The sequence below is a fragment of the Ictidomys tridecemlineatus genome, chromosome X (genome assembly GCF_052094955.1).
Source record: "Ictidomys tridecemlineatus isolate mIctTri1 chromosome X, mIctTri1.hap1, whole genome shotgun sequence".
NCBI lineage: Eukaryota > Metazoa > Chordata > Mammalia > Rodentia > Sciuridae > Ictidomys > Ictidomys tridecemlineatus.
In genome coordinates, this window is record NC_135493.1 from 22,833,812 (window position 1) to 22,845,104 (window position 11,293).

Below are 11,293 nucleotides of genomic sequence, written 5' to 3' on the forward strand. Positions count from 1 at the left end.
AATGTATGAAATATGATATGTCAAGAGCTTTGTAATGTTGTGAACAACCAATAAAAAAAACTCAGCCACAAAAAAAAAATTGATGAGTTTAGTTCATTCACATTCAGGATTATTATTGAAATATGATTTGTGTTTGTTGATATTTTGGTTTATTACTTGACTTGGTTTCTCCTTTCATTGGCCTTTCCTTTAGTGTAGTTCTTCCCTTTGCTGATTTTTACTATTCTTTTTCATTTCACCCTCCTGGAATATTTTGTGAGAATGCTATATAGTGCAGGCTTTCTTTGTGTAAATTCCTTTAATTTTTGTTTATGATGAAAAATTTTTATTTTGTCATCAAATCTACTTAATTTTGTTGGATATAAGATTCTTTGTTGACATCCATTTTCTTTCAGAGCCTAGTATATTTTGTTCCAGGATCTCCTGGTTTGAGGGTCTGGGTTGAAAAATCTGCTGAGATACAAATTAGTCTCCCCCTGCATGTAATCTGGTTTCTCTCTCTTGTGGCCTTTAAGATTCTTTCCTTGTTCTATATGCCTGGCATTTTCATTATAATGTGCCTTGGTATAGATCTGTTGTAATTTGGTACATTTGGTGTCATGGAAGCATCTTTTTTTAAAAAAAAAATTTTAAAGAGAGAGAGAGAGAGAGAGAGAGAGAGAGAGAGCGCTTTTAATATTTATTTATTTATTTTTAGTTTTCTGTGGACACAGCATCTTTATTTGTATATGGTGCTGAGGATTGAACCCGGGCTGCACGCATGCCAGGCGAGCACGCTACCACTTGAGCCACATCACCAGCCCTCATGGAAGCATCTTGTATTTGATTTTCCAATTCATTCTTCAAGTTTGGGAAATTTTCTGATATTATCTCATTGAAGGGATAGTGCATTCCTTTGGTTTGAATCTCTATGCCTTCTGCTATCCCAATAACTCTTAAATTTGGTCTTTTGATGCTATCCCATAATTTTTTAGATATTCTGTTCATGGTTTCTTGCCATCTTCGCTGTGTGGTCAACTTTATTTTCCAAATTGTATGCTTTGTCTTTATTTTCTGATGATCTGTCTTCCAAGTTATCTAGTCTGTCGGTTATGCTTTCTATTGAGTTTTTTATTTGGTTTATTGTTTTCTTCATTTCAAGGATTTCTGATGGTTTCTTTTTTTTCAGAATCTCTATCTCTTTCTTGAAGGAATCTTTTATTACTTGTATTTGCCCCTGATCTCTTTGTTGGTGTGATCAATAGTTGCCTGTATTTGTTCTCTTATCTCTTTGTTGGAGTGATCAGTTTTTGCCTGTATTTACTTTCATATCATTCTTCAATGCACAAATCATTTTTCTTTATGTACATTCTGAACTCCTCTGACATTTCATCAACTGCATTATCAATGGATTCTATTATTGTAGTATCTTAGTTTGGGGCACTGTCTTCCTTTTTTTTATGTTATCTATGTGTCTTCCTTTCTTGCAGTGCAGATCTGAGTTATTACAGTTTCTACCCTATAATCTTGTAGTGTCCCTGCAGATTATCTGTACCTCATCTTGGTGTTTGGCTTCTAGTCCCCAGCTGGTGTCCCAAGATAGATGTTACTGCAACTAAAGGTGGCAGTGGCAATAGTGGAGGTAACTAAAGATAGTAGTAGGGGTGTCCCAAGATGGATGCAACCATTTACAGAGATGGGGCTAAAAGGGTGGGCCTTACAATGGCTTTGGGCTGTCTGCTCAGAGATGCAGCTGCCTCCAGGCCCTGTCTATTGTCTCAAGGTGGAAGCTACTATGTGGGGAGGGCTATGGTGATGGCTTCAGTGTCCCAGGATAGAGAAAGGCTAGGTTTGGGCTCCTGGGTGGGTTGGAGGGGTGGTGCTAGGCCTGACCTAGGCCTGGGCTCCCACATGGGTCTGCCTGGTGGTCCTGGGCCTAGGCTCTAGTGTGAGTCTGCTGGTTGACGGGGCGGTCCTGAGCCTAACCTTGGCCTGGCCTCCCATGTGGGTTGGTGGGTGTGGTCCTAGGCTTGGGCCTGGGCTCCTCTGGTGGTCTACTGGTTGGTGCGGGCTCTTCAGGGCCTGACCTGGACCTGGGCTCCTATATGGGTCAGCAGAGGTGAGATATTTCTATTTTCTTATTGGTTACATGGGCAGGGACCCTTTTATTTTATATCTTATTGGATTTTACAAGTTGTATATCATATTTTTTTTAATATTTATTTATTTTTTAGTTTTTGGCAGACACAACATCTTTGTTCGTATGTGGTGCTGAGGATCGAACCCGGGCCATACGCATGCCAGGCAAGCACGCTACTACTTGAGCCACATCCCTAGCTCTGTATATCATATTTGTTGAGTCAAGATTTTGCCTTTCTTTCTTGCAAAACTGATTTTTCTTTGATATTGGCAAATGTGGTTATGTTAGTCAGATTTTCATTGCTATAATCAAAAGAACTGATATGAACAAATTAAAGGAGAAATAGTTTATTTTAGCTCATGGTGTTTTAGTCAGCTTTTTCACCACTTGACCAAAAGCCTTGACAAGAACAATTTTGGAGAAGGACATGTTTATTTGGGAATCACAGTTTCAGAGGTCTCAGCCTACAGATGGTCAACTCTACAGCTCTGGTCCAAGATGAGGCAGAACATCATGGTGAAAGAGCATGGTGGAGGAAAGCCACTCAGGACATGGCACCAGGAAACAAAGAAAGAGAGCTCCACTCAACAAGGACAAAATACATACCCTAAAGGCAAACCCTCAGAAACCCAGCTGTTCCAGCTACACCTTATCTGCCATAAGTTACCACTGAGTTGATCCTTATTTTGGGATTAATTAACTGATTGTATTAAGCCTGTCATTACCCAATCATTTTCATCTATAAACTTTTTCGTATTGTTGCACACATGGGCTTTCATAGGACACCTAATATCTAAACAATAACACATGGTTTCAGAGGTGCAGTCCATAGTCAGTTGAGTCCATGCTCCAGTCCAATGTTGGGCAGAATATCATGGCAGAAGAATGAGGTGGAAGAATATTGCTCAGTTCCTGGAAGCCTGGAAGGAGAGAGAGGAAGCATTCAAGAACAAAATATAGACCCAAATATAAACCCCCAGTGACTGACTTCCTCTAGACACACCTTGCCTGCCTACAATTGCCACAAAGTAGAGTAGACCTTTTGATTTCATAATGATTTTATTAGTGCATATGGTTATACATAATAGTGGGTTTTATTCTGATACATTCATAAATGTATATGACACTTTGCTCCATTTCAATCCCTAATAATTTACCTTTTTCTCCCTTCCTCCCTCCCTACAATAGTCTTTTCAAATTATTAATCTATCAAATGGATTAACCACTGATTAGGCTACAGCTCTCATAAAGTAATCATTTTACCTACTGTATTAACACAGGAAAATAAAAGACATTAATTTTTTATCCCCTAACTCCCAATGTTACACTAAAGCCCAATGAGGCCTTAATCCCCCCTGCACTTTAGTATTGTACATAAATAGACTTTAAGAAACTCCCTGATTTCCCATACACTAGCAAAAATAGAATAGCCACAGAAAAGAGGCAAGGTTGTAGTAGATTTTCTTATATGGAATAGGTCAGTTCCCATGTGGGATAGATCATTTAGCTTTGCTTTTGCCAAAGCTCCTGGAGACTTGGAAGGTTAGGAGTCATTGAAGTGGCATTTATGAAATGTCTAATAACATTAGTGAAGATCAATTATATTTAATGGTTTTACTTAGTTCTTCTGAATCATTTTCCCATGCACTGTTGAAATTCAGCTACCTAATAAGGATATCTACAGTACTGATTATGTACAGTTACAAATATACAAGTCCCAAGTATGAGAAAATGTAGTATTGGTAGATGACTGCAGTAACTTATAAAGTCCCTCTAAAATTTGTCTTGGGATTATTCTGTCTTCTTCTCTGTTTCCTATTATTCATTCCCCCTTTCTGATTAGTCATATAGCAGTTGCCTTCATTCTTTCAATCCTGATTTTTTGAATGGATGTTTGCAACTATACTTGGGAAAATTGAATTTGTATTTTTTACTGATTTTCATTGTTATTTGTGCAATTATTCATCCTTATTTTGAATTGGTTTTCAGAGAACTATTGATAAATTTTTAGCTCTCAGACTATCTGCAAAGGAGTTAATGATAGATAAATTAACCTAAACTTAAAGGACAATTTAAAGAACCTTTCTATGTAATTATTTTGTGAAGGAAAGAAGTCATTTTTATAAAGCCAATTTTTACATCTGTTTTTATCTGTGTTCACAGTTTGGGCCTTTATATTCTAAGGTAAATCTCAATACAAAATGATATAGTGGAAATGAACTCTTATGAAAGGCAAAAATTACAACTTACTCATTTCTTCTTTCCTTTCACGGATTGAAGATCTTCTGGAGGTTACCTTACTGCTATGATGTTTTTGTGGTCATCTTTTTTAACCACTGGTTTCAAGAGATAGATATTTTTTTGTGTGTGTGCGTGTGAATTGTTTTGTATCCTACATGAACTAAGAATATATTGTGAGATCAGACTGTCACAGTCTATCTCTCCATTGATGGGTTTTCTTAATTTGTTATCTCAAGGCCTGGTCAGTTTAAAGTGTTACCATAGGTTGAAATGTAAGCAGGAAGTATTGAATTTATGTTGTTTGGCAGAACTGGAGGAGTTGGAATTGAAAGAGTTTTAGCACTTAGTGTGAAATAACAGTAACAATTTTGTCATCCTATGGCAGTATGTGGTGGTGATGGAAACTTCAGGAAGTGGGGCCCAATGGAAGGAAGTTAAGTCATTGGGAACATGCCCTTGAAAGGGATATTATACCCTCACCCTTCTCTCACTTTTTGTTTCCCAGCTGCCAGGAGGTGAACAGATTTCCTCTAAGTATTTGTAACAAGCTTTTCACAAAATGTGAACAGTTTTTATTGTGAGTTCATTTGTAGTTTTTACAGTTCATTTTGTGTTTGCTTTATGTAGCACTCAGATTTCTGGTTATTTCCTTTCCAATGGCTCTCATCTATATGTTTTCTTTTTTTACTTCTTTTAATGTTTACCTTTATTTTTTCCACCCTCTTTCTTTATCCCCTAGCTTATTGATATGTGTTTGAAATATAATATTATTTATATTTTATAAATATATGTGATGAATTGATATGATATACATTGTAAAAGTATTACCACAATCAAACTAATTAACATTTCTATTGCCTCCCATAGTTATCGTTTTAAATGGCAAGACTATTTAAATCTAATCTCTTAAAAAATTCCAAGTATAGATTATTAATTATAGTCATCATGTTGTATATTAGATATTCAGAACTTATTTATCTAATAACTGAAGCTTTGTACCCTTTGACAAACATGTCCCCATTCCTTCTACTCCAACTTCTATTAATCACCATTCTACTTTTTTTTATGAATTTGACTTTTTTAGATTTCACATATAAGCAATATATCACAATATTTGTCTTTCTCTTCCTGGCTTATTTCATTCTGTATAATGCCTCTACCCAGATCCATCCATATCATTGTAAGTGTAAGAATATTCTTATTTTTAAGGCTGAAAATCTATTCATTATATACACACATTAATTTATTTATTCCTACATTATCAGATATTTGGGCAGTCTCTATATCTTGGCTGTTGTGAATTATGCTGTAATAACCATGGTAGTATGGATACATCATCAAGATATGGTGATGATGTCACCTAAAACTCATATGTAAGATAATGCAGGAATGCCTAGATATAAGTGGTTAGATTAGGATAGCTATAATTTAATCAGTTGGCTAATTTATTTTCTCTATTAACAAATTGAATGTCTTAATGGATAGTAACTATAGGTATGTAGGGTGTGGCTGGAACAAGTAGGTCACTAGAGGCGAGCCCTTGGGGATTATATTATCCCTGACACCTTGCACCCAAGTTTTCTCTGCTCCCTGGCTATTAGGAAAGGAACTGCTTTCCTTTACCATGCCTTTCTACCATGACGTTCTACCACACCTAGGGCCCAGAGCTATAGAATTGACCCACTATAGACTAAACCTCTGAAACCATGAGCCAAAATAAACTGTTCATCTTCTGTGTTGTTTTTTAAAAATATTTTTAGTTGGAGATGGACACAATACCTTTATTTTATGTATTTACATGTAGTGCTGAGAATTGAACCCAGTACCTCACATATGCTAGGCAAGTGCTCTACCACTGAGCTATAATCCCAGCCCCCTAAGTTGTTTTTGTTGGGTATATTGTTCACCATAATGCAAAGTTGAGTAACATAGAAATTGGTATTGGTAAGGGTGGTATGGCTTTGATTAACCTGATCAAAGAAGTTGTCCGTTTTGCCTGTGTCCTGAGACTTTCTGTGAGGCTGAATTTAAAGATGATGGACTAATTAACCTGATGAAAGAAATTTCAGGGTTGCATAGCATTCAGGAGGTGGCATGGATATTGCAGACAGCTTTTAAAGAGAGAGAGAGAGAGAGCAGAGAGAGAGAAAGATAGAAAGAATTTTTTAATATTTATTTTTCAGTTTTGGGTGGACACAACATCTTTATTATATTTTATGTGGTGCTGAGGATCGAACCCAGCACCCCGTGCATGCCAACCAAGTGTGTTAATGCTTGAGCCACATCCCCAGCCCTGCAGATAGCTTTTATCGAAGTTTACTATGATAATCAGAAGCAGAAAACACAGTGAAAAGATTTGAAAAACTTGTAGTTTGGCCAGAAAACTGCATGTCAAACTGGGACCAAGGAAGATATAACTGGTAAAGCACTTTAGACAATAGGTCAGAGACAATAGAAAAGATGGCTTGAGGGCATCTCAGGAATTGGCAAGACCATATCCATCTCTGACTCAAGGGTCTAAAAGTAAAAATTACTTTGAGAAGAGATCTTGGAGACATCTGACTTAGATTGGGTGGCTAGGAAGTTGTTTCACCATACTCAGTCACCCAAGCACTCACAGCTGTGATTCCAGGAGGATCTGCTGCTGGAGATGGTGGCAGATTTGGTTTTGCCCACATGGTGCTGGTTTTTAGGAATGCTGAACGCTGGGGTCAGGATGTCATAGAGGCCTACACTGAGGTTTTAAAGGCTGTGGAGGCCAGGCAAAGTACACCCAGGTCAGAAACTCTGCAGGCAGCCCCTGCTAAAGTGAAACATGAAGGGGAGAAGGAAGCCAAAACTGTTGTGTAGGTCCCCAAGATTAATAGTAGCCAGGAATGTGGAACATCTGCCCTCCTGCGAAGAAAAATGTAGAAATCAAGCAGAAACAAGCAAAGAGAGATACTGTGTAGGCTGCAATCAACAATGCCATAGGGGTAGAAATACACAGGATCTTTGGAGATGATATGATGTCATGTGCCCCAGATATTGAATATGGAGATATAGGACTTGTTTGACAGCTAACTTTTGATCTTGCTTTGGTCTCATCCCTTCCTTATATGCCACTGTTTTCCTTTCTGGAATGGAAATGTTTACTCTGTGCCATTATATATTGGATATATTTAGCTCAGCCAAATTTGCCTTGAGTCTCAGATAGGATTTTAGACTTGGACTTTAGGATAATTATGGAACTGTTAAGACTCTGGGAACTCTTGGAAATGAACTCAAGGTATCGCATTGTGAGATGAGTCTGAGCTTTAGGGGGCTCAGGGAAGAATGTTGTAATTTGGATATTCTGTGTCCTCAAAAGCTCATGTGTGAAATAATCAGGAGTGTTAAGAAATAAAGTGATTGGACTATGCGAACTCCAACCTGATCAATCAGTGAACTAGTCCTCTTTTGAGGGGTGGGTATGGGGGTTTGAACTCAGGGGCACTTAACCACTGAGCTACATCCCCAGCCCTGTTTTATATTTTATTTAGGGACAGGGTCTCTGAGATGCTTAGCACCTCATGGTTGCTTAGCACCTCATGGCTTTGAACTTAGTGATCCTCCTGTCTGAATGTTCTGAGCTGCTGTGATTACATATGTGTGCCACCATGCCCTGCAAGCTAGTCAATTTGATGCATTAATAAATTGGATTAATGTTTGGTAACTTTAAGCAGGCAAGGCATGCCCATAAGAAATGGGTCACTGAGGGCATGCCATTGGGAATTATATTATTCTTGGCTCCTTGAATTCAAATTCTCTCTGCTTCCTGTCTATCATGAACTGAGCTGCTTTCATCTCCTACATTCTACTTAGTGTTGGGCCCAGAGATATGGTTTAGTCCAACGGACTAAACCTCTGAAGGTATGACTCAAATTAAAACACTCTATTCTCTAAATTGTTATTCATATATTGCTCACAGTGATGCCAAGCTGAATGACACATAGAGATTTCATTTTTTTTGATATACAGCCAGAAGTGGATTTGCTATATCACATGGTGGGTTTTTAAAATTGTTTTGAAGATCCATATTGTTTTTCATAAAAACTGTACCAGTTTTCATTTTATCCAACTGTGTACAAATATTCCTTTTTTCCACATTCCCATCAACTCTAGTTATCTTTTGATTTTTGATAATAACCATCTTACCATCTTAACAGGTTTAAGGTGATATTTCCTTACAGTTTTGATTTGCCTTTCCCTGATGATTAGAGGTATTGAGCACTTTTTGATGTACCTTTTGGACAGTTGTATGCCTTCTTTGGGAAGATGTTTATTCAGGCCTTTTGCCCAGTTATTTTGTTGTTTTTATTTTTGCTACTTAGTTATATGAGATTTTATATATTTTGACAATTGACTTATTAGATAGATGCATAGTTCTGTAGATTGCATTTCCATGTTGTTTGCTATCCAGAAACTTTTAAATTTGATTTAGTACTATTTATTTATTTTTGCTTTTGTTACTTTTGTTTGGGGTTTCACATCTAAATAATCATTGCCAAGATCCATGTCAAATAGCTTCTCCCTTATGTTTTCCTCTACAAGTTTTCTGGTCTTGGATCTTAATTGAAATTAAGACTTAAAATTAAGTCTTCAATCCACTTTGAATCGATTTCTCTATATGGTGCATTATAGTTTGGATCTTGAATGTCCTCTAAACGCTAAATATTGAAGGTTTGGTTACCAGCCTGTGGCACTATTTGGAAGTGATGGAAATTTTAGGAGGTTGTGCATAGTGGAAGAAGGAAGGTCATTGGGGGCATGCCCTTGAAGGAGATAATCAGACCCTGGCCATTCTCTCTCTCTCTCTCTCTCTCTCTCTCTCTCTCTCTCTCTCTCTCTCTCTCTCTCTCTCTCTCTCTCTTTCCTAGTTTCCATGAATTTAGATGTTTTGCTCCACCACATGCTCCCCAACATGATGTTCTGTCACACCACAGATCCCAAAACAACCCAGCCAAGTGATGATAGACTTAAATCTTTGAAAGTGAACAAAAATAAATCATTCCTCATTTTAAGTTGATTATCTCTGGTATTTCTTCACAATGACAAAAATGTGACTAACACATGGTATAAGATAAGAGTCCAATTTCATTCTTTTACATATGAGTATCCAGTTTTCCCACATCATTATTGATAATTGATGAAACCATACTTTTTCATTGTATATTCTTAGTGCCTTTGTCAAAGATTATTTGACCATATATACGTGAGTTTATTTCTGGCTGCCCCATTCTGTTTCATTTTTCTATCTTTGTTTTTATGGCCATTCCATACTCTTTTAATTTATATAGATTTGTGATATAATTTTTAAAAAGAAATGTGATTTCTTTAGTTTTAATCTTTATTCTTTATGTTGCTTTAATTATCCAGGGCCTTTTGTAGTTCCATTAGAAAGTTAAGATTCCTTTTTCTTTGAAAAAATGCCATTGCAATTTTGATACAGATTGAACTTAATTTGCAGATTTATTTTGGTACTGTTTCTTCTTGAATTTTTGTCAATAGTGTTTATAGTTTTTAGTGTATGGTTATTTCTTTATTTGGTTATGTTTATTTCAAAGTATTTTATTATTTTTCTTCTTTAAAATGTGGGTGTCTTCCACTTATTTTTTTGCCTATAGCTCTGACTAGAACTTCCAGTGCTATGTGGTATGCAACCTATGGGAGAGGATATTTTTTTCCTGATTTTAGAGGGAAAGACTACAATTTTTCACTTTTGAGTATGATGTTGTCTACTGACTGGTCATATATGGCCTTTGTTATTCTTAAGTACATTTCTTCTATAACTAAATGTTAAGATTTTTAATCATAATTGGTGCCAATTTTTTTCAAGTGAATATTCTCTATCTGTTGAGAAGATCCTGTGATTTTTATCCTTCATTCTGTTAATGTGGTATTTCATATTTATTGATTTGCATAAATTAAGCTATACTTGTATTTCCTATATAAATATCACTTGAACATGTTATATATAATCATTTAAATATACTGTTGAATTCAGTTTGATGATCCTTTGTTGAGATTTTTGCATCTATGTTGATTATTAGCCTGTATTTTTTTTTCCTTTGAATGTCCTTATCTGGTTTTGTCAAGGTAACATTTGCCTCAAAAAATAAGTTTGGAAGTCTCCCCTATATCAATATTTTGGAAGAATATTTGAGAAATATTGGAATTAATTTTTTATATGTGATACTCAGAATCTTTTTGAGATAGTAAATTTTTTGTTTAAAGAAAATGCTAACTTTTGCTGTAATTTATTATATAACAATGAATATTTATACAAGTATATGATGTAAAACATTGCTTAAAATTTGCCATGATAAATTAATATTTAAATGAACACATTCAATAATGTGATAAACTTATGAAATTTAGCACAAGAATAAGTAGAATATTACTAGTCTTTACAAACTTCAAGAAAATTAAATCTGTAATTAAACTTCAAATCAAATTAAACTTCAGAAAGAGATAGATTCAACAACAAACTCTTCAAACAGGAATAACTATACCCTTTTGTGAGAATGCAACATTCTGATATAAGGAGAAATTTCCAGAACATCCTGGGCTCTGTTTCTATCCCTTCTAGTACACTGTGTCTTGTAACACTTTGGCCTTGTGTCCCAAGCTCTCCTGGTGTATCAAACCCTGAACAGTGCTTTCAGAGTGGATCAGCTACACTGTGCCATGAGATATGAAAAGGTGAGATTCCATCTGCTGTAGGCAGCTTTTCTGAATCTTGGGGGACTGAATGAACATGAGTCTTAGATTTCTATTTTCCCATGCTACCTGTGAGTAATAAAATTGCTTTGCTTAACCCATTGTGTAATTGTTCTATGTTGTTGCACTCATGCAAAGTGATCTTGCTTCACACTAAAGGAGTTAGCCTTTACTTCAGAAATAGTTCAGCTG

The 11,293-nt window shown here is 36.1% G+C and overlaps 1 long non-coding RNA gene across 1 annotated transcript in view; it reads left to right on the top strand.

The window, feature by feature from the left end:
* The window catches only part of LOC144371690 (uncharacterized), a 470,318-nt gene extending 466,648 nt beyond the window's left edge, over positions 1-3,670 (top strand). Inside the window, exon 7 of the long non-coding RNA XR_013431687.1 lies at positions 2,214-3,670. This is a non-coding gene — a long non-coding RNA (uncharacterized LOC144371690). The remainder of the gene's footprint in view (positions 1-2,213) is intronic.
* The last annotated feature ends 7,623 nt before the right edge of the window (positions 3,671-11,293 follow it).